The 12917-nt window shown below is 35.7% G+C and overlaps 3 non-coding genes across 3 annotated transcripts; all 3 read left to right on the top strand.

Annotated features, from left to right (window-relative positions):
* Positions 1 to 261: 261 nt before the first annotated feature.
* Positions 262 to 2058, top strand: IAQ61_008557. Its single transcript, XR_010715492.1, has one exon. It is a non-coding gene; the product is annotated as an 18S ribosomal RNA (ribosomal RNA).
* A 165-nt stretch (positions 2059 to 2223) lies between these two features.
* IAQ61_008556 lies at positions 2224 to 9108 on the top strand. Its single transcript, XR_010715491.1, has one exon. It is a non-coding gene; the product is annotated as a 28S ribosomal RNA (ribosomal RNA).
* A 392-nt stretch (positions 9109 to 9500) lies between these two features.
* IAQ61_008555 lies at positions 9501 to 11297 on the top strand. The gene has a single exon (XR_010715490.1). It is a non-coding gene; the product is annotated as an 18S ribosomal RNA (ribosomal RNA).
* Positions 11298 to 12917: the final 1620 nt, after the last annotated feature.

The following is a 12917-nucleotide window of genomic DNA, read 5'->3' as shown; positions in this document are numbered from 1 at the left end:
CGTGGTAAAGCGTAGGTTTTCTCTACTTAAGGCATGTATGTGGCGAGTTTGAACACGCGGAAACGCCTGTTAGGCTTTGTTATAGACTATTCCTTAAGAAACTTAGTAGGGGCAATTAAATTAGTTACTAGTTATAACTAGTGCCTTGTGTGCTGTTATGCTAGTAGCTAGAATTGCTTCTGCGATTTCTTATCACGTACTTTCTGCCTTCTTTTAGGGGTAGTGCTTGTGCGCTTTAGCGTATTAGGTATTAGGATTGTTACCTAGTTAATTCTGCTAGTAGTTATATGCTTATCTTAAAGATTAAGCTATGCATGTCTAAGTATAAGTAATTATACTGTGAAACTGCGAATAGCTTATTAAATTAGTTATTATTTATTTGATAGTACCTTACTACTTAGATAACTGTGGTAATTCTAGAGCTAATACATGCTAAAAACCCTAACTTTAGAAGGGGTGTATTTATTAGATAAAAAACCAACGCCCTTTAGGGCTTCTTAGTGATTTATAATAACTTTACGGATCGCATAGCCTTGCGCTAGCGATGGTTTATTTAAATTTCTACCCTATTAACTTTTAATAGTAAGGTATTAGCTTACTATGGTTTTAACAGGTAACGGGGAATTAGGGTTTAATTCTAGAGAGGGAGCCTAAGAAACAGCTACCACATCTAAGGAAGGCAGCAGGCGCGCAAATTACCTAATCTTAACACGGGGAGGTAGTGATAATAAATACTAATATAGGGCTCTTTTGGGTCTTGTAATTAGAATAAGTATAATTTAAACCTCTTAATAAGGAACAATTGGAGGGCAAGTCTAGTGCTAGTAGCTGTGGTAATTCTAGCTCTAATAGCGTATATTAAAGTTGTTGCAGTTAAAAAGCTTGTAGTTAAAACTTAGGTCTGGCTGGTAGGTCTGCCTTACCGCGTGTACTTATCTAGCTAGGCCTTCCTTCTAGAGAACCTTATGCCCTTTACTAGGCGTGTTAGGGACTAGGACTTTTACTTTGAAAAAATTAGAGTGTTTAAAGCAGGCCTTTGCTTAAATACGTTAGTATAGAATAATAGAATAGGACGTGTAGTCCTATTTTGTTAGTTTCTAGGACTGCTGTAATGATTAATAGGGATAGTTAGGGGCATTAGTATTTAATTGTTAGAGGTGAAATTCTTGGATTTATTGAAGACTAACTACTGCAAAAGCATTTGCTAAGGATGTTTTTATTAATTAGTAAACAAAAGTTAGGGGATTAAAGATAATTAGATACTGTTGTAGTCTTAACTGTAAACTATGCTAACTAGGGATTAGGTGATGTTCTTTTTCTAACTCGCTTAGCACCTTACGAGAAATTAAAGTTTTTGGGTTCTAGGGGGAGTATAGTTGTAAGGCTGAAACTTAAAGAAATTAACAGAAGGGCACTACTAGGCGTAGAGCCTATGGCTTAATTTGACTTAACACAGGGAAACTTACTAGGTCTAGATAAAATAAGGATTAATAGATTAAGAGCTCTTTCTTGATTTTTTAGGTGGTGGTGCATAGCTATTCTTAGTTAGTAGAGTGATTTGTCTGCTTAATTGCGATAACAAACAAGACCTTAACCTGCTAAATAGCTAGGCTAGCTTTAGCTAGTCGCTAGCTTCTTAGAGGGACTATTAGCTTAAGCTAATAGAAGTTTAAGGCAATAACAGGTCTGTAATGCCCTTAGATGTTCTAGGCTGCACGCGCGCTACACTAACAGAGCTAACAAGTTCTTTACCTTAACTAAAAGGTCTAGGTAATCTTGTTAAACTCTGTTGTGCTAGGGATAGAGCATTGCAATTATTGCTCTTTAATAAGGAATACCTAGTAAGCGCGTGTTATTAGCATGCGTTAATTACGTCCCTACCCTTTATACACACTGCCTGTCGCTACTACCAATTAAATGGCTTAGTAAGGCCTTTAGACTAGCTTAGGGAGGTTAGTAACAACTACCCTAAGCTAGAAAGTTCGTTAAACTTAGTTATTTAGAGGAAGTAAAAGTTGTAACAAGGTTTCTGTAGGTAAACCTGCAGAAGGATTATTACCTATTTTTAAAGCACTGCTGCCTTAATTAGTGGCGGTAGTCTACTTTGATTCTGCCTATGTTTTTTGCGTACTATTTGTTTCCTTGGTAGGCTTGCCTACTAATTAGATCCCCTAAAACCACTTGTAATTGTAGTTAGCGTTAGTAATACTGTAATAAATTACAACTTTTAACAACAGATCTCTTGGTTCTAGCATTAATAAAGAATGCAGCGAAATGCGATAAGTAGTGTAAATTATAGAATTTAGTGAATTATTGAATCTTTAAACGCATATTGCGCCCCTTAGTATTCTATAGGGCATGCCTGTTTAAGCGTTATTTGTACCCTTAAGCTCTGCTTAGTATTAGGTGTTTGTTCTACTTAGGACTCGCCTTAAAATAATTAGTAGCTAGTATATTAGCCTAGAGCGCAGTATATTTTACGCCTCTTGTTATAGTTGTTAGTATCTATTAAGACACTTTTTAAGCTCTTAACCTTAGATTAGGTAGGGATACCCGCTAAACTTAAGCATATTAATAAGCGGAGGAAAAGAAACTAATAGGGATTGCCCTAGTAATGGCGAGTGAAGCGGCAACAGCTTAAATTTAAAATCTGGCTCTTTTAGGGTCTAAGTTGTAATTTGTAGAGGGCGCTTTAGTGTTAGCAGTAGTCTAAGTTCCTTAGAATAGGACATTATAGAGGGTAAGAATCCTATATATAGTTGCTAGCCTTCGCCGTGTAAAGCCCCTTTAACGAGTTAAGTTGTTTAGGAATATAGCTCTAAATAGGAGGTAAATTTCTTCTAAAGCTAAATACTAGCTAGAGACTAATAGCGTATAAGTAGAGTAATTAAAAGATAAAAAGCACTTTAGAAAGAGAGTTAAATAGCACGTGAAATTGTTAAAAGGGAAGCGCTTGCAGCTAGACTTGCCTATAGTTGCTTATCTAGGCTTTTGTCTAGTGCACTCTTCTATAGGCAGGCTAGTATTAGTTTAGGTGGTTAGATAAAGGTCTCTATTACGTACCTCCCTTTGGGGAGGCCTTATAGGGGAGATGATATGCAACTAGCCTAGACTAAGGTCTGCGTATCTGCTAGGATGCTAGCGTAATGGCTGTAAGCGGCCTGTCTTAAAACATGGACTAAGGAGTCTAATATCTATGCGAGTGTTTAGGTGTTAAGCCTAGACGCGTAATAAAAGTGAATAGAGGTGGGAACCCTTTTAGGGTGCACTATTAACTAATCCTAATATCTTTAGAAGGATTTAAGTAAGAGTATGGCTGTTAGGACCTAAAAGATAGTAAACTATGCTTAAATAGGGTGAAGCTAGAGGAAACTCTAGTAGAGGCTTGCAGCGGTTCTAACGTGCAAATTGATTGTTAAATTTAGGTATAGGGGTGAAAGACTAATTAAACTATCTAGTAGCTAGTTCCTGCTAAAGTTTCCCTTAGGATAGCAGTAACGTATTTAGTTTTATAAGGTAAAGCGAATAATTAGAGGCCTAGGGGTTAAAATAACCTTTACCTATTCTTAAACTTTAAATATATAAGAAGTCCTTATTACTTAATTAAACGTAGACACTTAAATGTACTGTTACTAGTAGGCTATTTTTAGTAAGTAGAACTAGTAATGCGGGATAAACTAAACGCGGGGTTAAGGTGCTAGAATGCACGCTTATTAGATACTATAAAAGGTGTTAGTTTATCTAGATAGTAGGATAGTGGCTATAGAAGTTAGAATCCGCTAAGGAGTGTGTAATAACTTACCTGCTAAATAAACTAGCTCTAAAAATAGATGGCGCTTAAGCGTGTTACCTATACCCCGCCGCTAGGGCAAGATTTAAGCCCTAGTAAGTAGGCAGGTGTAGAGGCTTGTGACAAAGCCTTAGGGGTAACCCTAGGTAGAACGGCCTCTAGTGCAGATCTTAGTAGTAGTAGCAAATACTTAAATAAGAACTTTAAGGACTAAAGTAGGGAAAGGTTCTATGTAAATAGTAGTTAGATACGGGTTAGTTAATCCTAAGAGATAGGGTAATTCTGTTTTAATATTAGTGCTTGCGCCGCGCCCTTAAAAGGGAAGCTAGTTAATATTCTAGTACCTAGATGTAGATTCTCTGCGGCAACGCAACTAAGAGCAGAGACCTTAGCGGGAGCCCTAAGAAGAGTTCTCTTTTCTTCTTAATAGTCTGTTACCCTAAAATTAGTTTGTCTAGAGCTAGGGTTTAATAGCTAGAAGAGCGCTACACTTTTGCAGCGTTTGGTGCGCTCCTAACAAGCCTTAAAAATCTGCTTAAAGAAATAGTTTTTACGCTAGGTTGTACTTATAACTATAGCAGGTCTCTAAGGTAAAAAGCCTCTAGTTAATAGAATAATGTAGATAAGGGAAGTTAGTAAAATAGATCTGTAACTTTAGGAAAAGGATTAGCTCTAAGGGTTAGGTACGTTGGGCCTTGGGGAGAAGCCTCTGGCGTAGAAGGGCACTAACTGCAAGGTAGGCGCCTCTTAGCGCTAGGGTGCAGACACCCTTGGCAGGTTTTAGCCGTCTAGCGTACGTTTAACAACTAACTTAGAACTAGTATAGATAAGGGGAATCTAACTGTCTAATTAAAATATAGCATTACGATAGCTAGAAAGTAGTATTAACATAATGTGATTTCTGCCTAGTGCTCTAAATGTTAAAGTGAAGAGATTTAACTAAGCGTGGGTAAACGGCGGGAGTAACTATAACTCTCTTAAGGTAGCTAAATACCTTGTTATCTAATTAGTGACGCGCATAAATAGATTAACAAGATTCCTACTATCCCTATCTACTATCTAGCAAAACTATAGCTAAGGGAATAGGCTTAGCTAAATTAGCGGGGAAAGAAGACCCTGTTAAGCTTAACTCTAGTTTAATATTATAAAAAGATATAGGGGGTGTAGAATAGGTAGGAGCTTTAGCGCTAGTGAAATACTACTACCCTTATCGTTTTTTTACTTATTTAATAAAGCGGAGCTAGGCCTTACTACCTAACTTCTAGCGTTTAAGGTCCTTTATAGGCTAATCTAGGTTAAAGATATTGTTAGGTAGGGAGTTTAGCTAGGGCGGCACATCTATTAAACTATAACGCAGGTGTCCTAAGGGGGACTTATAGAGAATAGAAATCTCTAGTAGAGTAAAAGGGCAAAAGTCCCCTTAATTTTGATTTTTAGTGTGAATACAAACTATAAAAGTGTGGCCTATTAATCCTTTAGTCCCTTGAAATTTAAGGCTAGAGGTGCTAGAAAAGTTACTACAGGGATAACTGGCTTATAGCAGCTAAGCGTTTATAGCGACGTTACTTTTTGATCCTTTAATATTAGCTCTTCCTATTATACTAAAGTAGAATTTGGTAAGCGTTAGATTGTTTACCTACTAATAGGGAACGTAAGCTAGGTTTAGACTGTTGTGAGACAGGTTAGTTTTACCCTACTAATAACCTTGCCCTAATAGTAATACTGCTTAGTACGAGAGGAACCGCGGTTTTAGATAATTAGTTTTTGCGGCTGTCTAACTAGGCATTGCCGCAAAGCTACTATCTACTAGATTATAGCTAAACGCCTCTAAGTTAGAATCTATGCTAGAATAGGGTGATTTCTGCCTGCACTAGTTAGATACAAATAGGCCTTTGGCCTAGAACCTTACTAGATTAGCGTTGGCAGCCCTATTAAAGTTAGGGTTGTTAGCTAGTGTATTGTAATTGTATAGTGCGCAGGATTAAATCCTTTATAGATAACTTAGTTGTCTAGCTGGGTCGTGTAAGTAGTTAAGTAGCCTTGTTATTACGAGCTACTAAGCGTAAGCCTGTTGCTAGCTTGGTTAAAATTGGGATATTATGCCCTCCTTATTTGCAAAACTGCTGCCTAAACGGCTACTGTTAATAGAAGGAAGAGGGCCATAGTGAATAAGTTATATAGTAATTGCAAGATAGAGAGGGCTAGAGCTAGGAGCAATCCTCGCAAAATATACAAAAGAACAGGTTATGTGTGTACGTACCTTAGGCAGTTAATATATAGCATAGGAAGATTAAGAAAGGATTTAAGATAATCTATATAGATTTTTAGGCGGTGATCTATAACTTAAGAGCGTTCTATAACTTTTTATTTTTTAGGGGTACTGTTCTATAACTTTATAGCCTTCTATACTTGAAAATTCCTCTAGGCTATTCTATAACTATAGATTATTTAAACCTTTAGGGTATTCTATTAATATTTAAAAAAATCCTGTAGGCTATTCTATAAGCTTAGGGCGTTCTATAACTTTAGGGCGTTCTATAACTTTTTATTTTTTAGGTGTAGTATTCTATAACTTTAGGGCGTTGTATAACTTTTTCTTTTTTAGAGGTAGTGTTCTATAACTTTAGGGCGTTCTATAACTTTAGGGCGTTCTACAACTTTTTATTTTTTAGGTGTAGTATTCTATAACTTTAGGGCGTTCTATAACTTTTTCTTTTTTAGAGGTAGTGTTCTATAACTTTAGGGAGTTCTATAACTTTAGGGCGTTCTACAACTTTTTATTTTTTAGGGGTAGTGTTCTATAACTTTAGGGCGTTCTATAACTTTAAGGGCGTTCTATAACTTTAGGGCGTTCTACAACTTTTTATTTTTAGGGGTAGTGTTCTATAACTTTAGGGCGTTCTATAACTTTAGGGCGTTCTATAACTTTAGGGCGTTCTACAACTTTTTATTTTTTAGGGGTAGTGTTCTATAACTTTAGGGCGTTCTATAACTTTAGGGCGTTCTATAACTTTAGGGCGTTCTACAACTTTTTATTTTTTAGGGGTAGTTTCTATAACTTTAGGGCGTTCTATAACTTTTTCTTTTTTAGAGGTAGTGTTCTATAACTTTAGGGCGTTCTATAACTTTAGGGCGTTCTATAACTTTAGGGCGTTCTACAACTTTTTATTTTTTAGGGGTAGTATTCTATAACTTTAGGGCGTTCTATAACTTTTTCTTTTTTAGAGGTAGTGTTCTATAACTTTAGAGCGTTCTACAACTTTTTATTTTTTAGGGGTAGTGTTCTATAACTTTAGGGCGTTCTATAACTTTAGGGCGTTCTACAACTTTTTATTTTTTAGGGGTAGTGTTCTATAACTTTAGGGCGTTCTATAACTTTAGGGCGTTCTATAACTTTAGGGCGTTCTACAACTTTTTATTTTTTAGGGGTAGTGTTCTATAACTTTAGGGCGTTCTATAACTTTAGGGCGTTCTATAACTTTAGGGCGTTCTACAACTTTTTATTTTTTAGGGGTAGTGTTCTATAACTTTAGGACGTTCTATAACTTTAGGGCGTTCTATAACTTTAGGGCGTTCTATAACTTTTTATTTTTTAGGGTTAGTATTCTATAATATTAGAGTGTTCTATAACTTTTTCTTTTTTAGTGGTAGTGTTCTATAACTTTAGGGCGTTCTATAACTTTAGGGCGTTCTATAACTTTAGGGCGTTCTACAACTTTTTATTTTTTAGGGGTAGTGTTCTATAACTTTAGGGCGTTCTATAACTTTAGGGCGTTCTATAACTTTAGGGCGTTCTATAACTTTAGGGCGTTCTATAACTTTTTATTTTTTAGGGTTAGTATTCTATAATATTAGAGTGTTCTATAACTTTTTCTTTTTTAGAGGTAGTGTTCTATAATATTAGAGTGTTCTATAACTTTTTATTTTTTAGGGTTAGTATTCTATAATATTAGAGTGTTCTATAACTTTTTCTTTTTTAGAGGTAGTGTTCTATAATATTAGAGTGTTCTATAACTTTTTCTTTTTTAGAGGTAGTGTTCTATAACTTTAGGGCGTTCTATAACTTTAGGGCGTTCTATAACTTTAGGGCGTTCTACAACTTTTTATTTTTTAGGTGTAGTGTTCTATAACTTTAGGGCGTTCTATAACTTTTTCTTTTTTAGAGGTAGTGTTCTATAACTTTAGAGCGTTCTATAACTTTTTCTTTTTTAGAGGTAGTGTTCTATAACTTTAGGGCGTTCTACAACTTTTTATTTTTAGGGGTAGCGTTCTATAACTTTAGGGCGTTCTATAACTTTAGGGCCTTCTATAAGCTTAGGGTGTTCTATAACTTTAGGGCGTTCTATAACTTTAGGGCGTTCTATAACTTTTTATTTTTTAGGGTTAGTGTTCTATAACTTTAGCGCGTTCTATACCTTTTATTTATTCTATTACTTTAGTCCTTTCTATAACTTTAGACTATTCTATACTAGTAGCTATTATATCCTTTTTATAATACTTATTATATCATACTATTATCTATTATTCTTTACTGTTAAGTATATCCTTATATTTTATAAAACCTTTTCTCTACTAGCTAGTCCTACTATACTTTCTTTTATAACCTACTAGTATTAAATAATACCTTTATATTCTTCTTTTATACTATCTCTATTTCTTGCCTTATCTATTAAGTAGATATAGATAGAGCTAATAGATCTATAGTTAATATAGATATAGTAGTTATAGTAGAGTATAGATATTAGAGTAGATATCCTTATCTATATATTTACCTACTACTAATAAAATTCTAAGTTACTCTTATCTAGCAAATACAGGTTTATGGTTTATATAGGGCTGCGTATGTCTACACGGTTTTATATACAAAAAAGTGTACCTCTAAGCTGTTTTCTACTACACTAACCCCGCGACGCGAAAATTAAACCAAAACCCGTTCCTATAATATATAAGGAGGGTAAATAGATTCTTAAATACTAAATACCTAACTAACTAACTAAGGTTAAATCTGCTGCGCGCAGTTCTTGGATTAGGCAGTTAAACTAGCGTTATTAGGTACTAAGGGGGCAATTTTTGCTTGTGTCCGCGTCTATACTCTATATAACTCCCTATTGTTAGCGCTCTGCGCCTGTTTTAGCGGCAGTTAGACTAAATTTAAAAGTTTTGGTTTTATAATAGCTAGCCTTGTTTCCTAGATTTCTACCTGGTTTGGATTCGCTCTAATTAGTGGGTAATTAGGGGCTTAGAGATTGCTCTTCTACTTAACTAGGCAGGCCTAGGCCTATATGCTAAAGCAACCCTGCTGTTGCGCCTAGTTTTGTGGTTGGCACCTGAAGTCCTACTGTTAAAGTTTTAGCAGTAGGCAAAATTTAGGGTCTGTGGATGGCTGGCACTGCTAAACTATTTAATAGATCTTAGGGGATAGCCCTACCTAGTATCTGCTCCTAGTAAGCGTGGCAAAGCGTAGGTTTTCTCTACTTAAGGCATGTATGTGGCGAGTTTGAACACGCGGAAACGCCTATTAGGCTTTGTTACGGACTATTCCTTAAGAAACTTAGTAGGGGTAATTAAATTAGTTACTAGTTGTAACTAGTGCCTTGTGTGCTATTATGCTAGTAGCTAGAATCGCTTCTGCGATTTCTTATTACGTACTTTCTACCTCCTTTTAGGGGTAGTGCTTGTGTGCTTTGGCGTATTAGGCATTAGGATTGTTACCTAGTTAATTCTGCTAGTAGTTATATGCTTGTCTTAAAGATTAAGCTATGCATGTCTAAGTATAAGTAATTATACTGTAAAACTGTAAATAGCTTATTAAATTAGTTATCGTTTATTTAATAGTACCTTACTACTTAGATAACTATAGTAATTCTAGAGCTAATACATGCTAAAAACCCTAACTTTAGAAGGGGTGTATTTATTAGATAAAAAACTAACGCCCTTTAGGGCTTCTTAGTGATTTATAATAACTTTACGGATTGTATAGCCTTGCGCTAGCGATAGTTTATTTAAATTTCTGCCCTATTAACTTTTAATAGTAAGGTATTAGCTTACTATAGTTTTAACAGGTAACGGGGAATTAGGGTTTAATTCTAGAGAGGGAGCCTGAGAAATAGCTACTATATCTAAGGAAGGCAGCAGGCGCGCAAATTACCTAATCCTAACATAGGGAGGTAGTGACAATAAATACTAATATAGGGCTCTTTTAGGTCTTGTAATTAGAATAAGTATAATTTAAACCTCTTAACAAGGAATAATTAGAGGGTAAGTCTAGTGCTAGCAGCTGTGGTAATTCTAGCTCTAATAGCGTATATTAAAGTTGTTGTAGTTAAAAAGCTTGTAGTTAAAACTTAGGTCTAGCTAGTAGGTCCGCCTCACCGCGTGTACTTGTCTGGCTAGGCCTTCCTTCTAGAGAACCTTATGCCCTTTACTAGGCGTGTTAGGGACTAGGACTTTTACTTTAAAAAAATTAGAGTGTTTAAAGTAGGCCTTTGCTTAAATACATTAGCATAGAATAATAGAATAGGACGTGCGGTCCTATTTTGTTGGTTTCTAGGACTGCTGTAATAATTAATAGGGACAGTTAGGGGCATTAGTATTTAATTGTTAGAGGTGAAATTCTTAGATTTATTAAAGACTAACTACTGCGAAAGTATTTGCTAAGGATGTTTTTATTAATTAGTGAACGAAAGTTAGGGGATTAAAGATAATTAGATACTATTGTAGTCTTAACCGTAAACTATGCTAACTAGGGATTAGGCGATGTTCTTTTTCTAACTTGCTTAGCACCTTACAAGAAATTAAAGTTTTTGGGTTCTAGGGGGAGTATAGTCGCAAGGCTAAAACTTAAAGAAATTAACGGAAGGGCACTACTAGGCGTGGAGCCTGCGGCTTAATTTGACTTAATACGGGGAAACTTACTAGGTCTAGATAAAATAAGGATTAACAGATTAAGAGCTCTTTCTTGATTTTTTAGGTAGTGGTGTATAGCCGTTCTTAGTTAGTAGAGTAATTTGTCTGCTTAATTGCGATAACAAACAAGACCTTAACCTGCTAAATAGCTAGGCTAGCTTTAGCTAGTTACTAGCTTCTTAGAGGGACTATTAGCTTAAGCTAATAGAAGTTTAAGGCAATAACAGGTCTATAATGCCCTTAGATATTCTAGGCTGCACGCGCGCTACACTAACAGAGCTAACAAGTTCTTTACCTTAACTAAAAGGTCTAGGTAATCTTGTTAAACTCTGTTATGCTAGGGATAGAGTATTGTAATTATTACTCTTTAATAAGGAATGCCTAGTAAGCGCGTGTTATTAGTATGCGTTAATTACGTCCCTGCCCTTTGTACACACCGCCTGTCGCTACTACTAATTAAATGGCTTAGTGAGGCCTTTAGACTAGCTTAGGGAGGTTAGCAATAACTACCCTAAGCTAGAAAGTTCGTTAAACTTGGTTATTTAGAGGAAGTAAAAGTTGTAACAAGGTTTCTGTAGGTGAACCTGCAGAAGGATTATTACCTATTTTTAAAGCACTGCCGCCTTGATTAGTGGTGGTAGTCTACTTTAATTCTGCCTATGTTTTTTGCGTACTATTTATTTCCTTAGTGGGCTTGCCTACTAATTAGATCCCCTAAAACCACTTGCAATTGCAGTTAGCGTTAGTAACACTATAATAAATTACAACTTTTAATAATAGATCTCTTAGTTCTAGCATTAATAAAGAACGCAGCAAAATGCGATAAGTAGTGTGAATTGTAGAATTTAGTGAATTATTAAATCTTTAAACGCATATTGCGCCCCTTAGTATTCTATAGGGCATGCCTGTTTAAGCGTTATTTGTACCCTTAAGCTCTGCTTAGTGTTAGGTGTTTGTTCTACTTAGGACTTGCCTTAAAACAATTAGTAGCTAGTATATTAGCCTAGAGCGCAGCACATTTTGCGCCTCTTATTATGGTTGTTAGTATCTATTAAGACACTTTTTAAGCTCTTAACCTTAGATTAGGTAGGGATACCTGCTAAACTTAAGCATATTAATAAGTGGAGGAAAAGAAACTAATAGGGATTGCCCTAGTAACGGCGAGTGAAGTGGTAATAGCTTAAATTTGAAATCTGGCTCTTTTAGGGTCCGAGTTGTAATTTGCAGAGGGCGCTTTAGCGTTAGCAGCGGTCTAAGTTCCTTAGAATAGGACGTTATAGAGGGTAAGAATCCTATACGTAGTTGCTGGCCTTTGCTATATAAAGCCCCTTTAACAAGTTAAGTTATTTAGGAATATAGCTCTAAATAGGAGGTAAATTTCTTCTAAAGCTAAATACTAGCTAGAGACTAATAGCGTATAAGTAGAGTAATTAAAAGATAAAAAGCACTTTAGAAAGAGAGTTAAATAGCACGTGAAATTGTTAAAAGGGAAGCGCTTGCAGCTAGACTTGCCTGTAGTTACTTATCTAGGCTTTTGTCTAGTGCACTCTTCTATAGGCAGGCTAGTATTAGTTTAGGTAGTTAGATAAAGGTCTCTGTTACGTACCTCCCTTTAGGGAGGCCTTATAGGGGAGACGACATGCAACTAGCCTAGACTAAGGTCCGCGTATCTGCTAGGATGCTAGCGTAATAGCTATAAGTGGCCCGTCTTAAAACATAGACTAAGGAGTCTAATATCTATGCGAGTGTTTAGGTGTTAAGCCTAGACGCGTAATAAAAGTGAATAGAGGTAGGAACCCTTTTAGGGTGCACTATTAACTAATCCTAATGTCTTTAGAAGGATTTAAGTAAGAGCATAGCTATTAGGACCTAAAAGATGGTAAACTATGCTTAAATAGGGTGAAGCTAGAGGAAACTCTAGTAGAGGCTTGTAGTAGTTCTAACGTGCAAATTAATTGTTAAATTTAGGTATAGGGGCGAAAGACTAATTAAACTATCTAGTAGCTAGTTCCTGCTAAAGTTTCCCTTAGGATAGTAGTAACGTATTTAGTTTTATAAGGTAAAGCGAATAATTAGAGGCCTAGGGGTTAAAACAACCTTTACCTATTCTTAAACTTTAAATATATAAGAAGTCCTTGTTACTTAATTAAACGTGGACACTTAAATATACTATTACTAGTAGGCTATTTTTAGTAAGCAGAACTAGCGATGTAGGATAAAC

The sequence above is a fragment of the Plenodomus lingam genome (assembly GCF_022343315.1).
Source record: "Plenodomus lingam strain CAN1 chromosome Unknown contig_35, whole genome shotgun sequence".
Lineage (NCBI taxonomy): Eukaryota > Fungi > Ascomycota > Dothideomycetes > Pleosporales > Leptosphaeriaceae > Plenodomus > Plenodomus lingam.
This window is presented reverse-complemented; position numbering and strand designations above follow the sequence as displayed.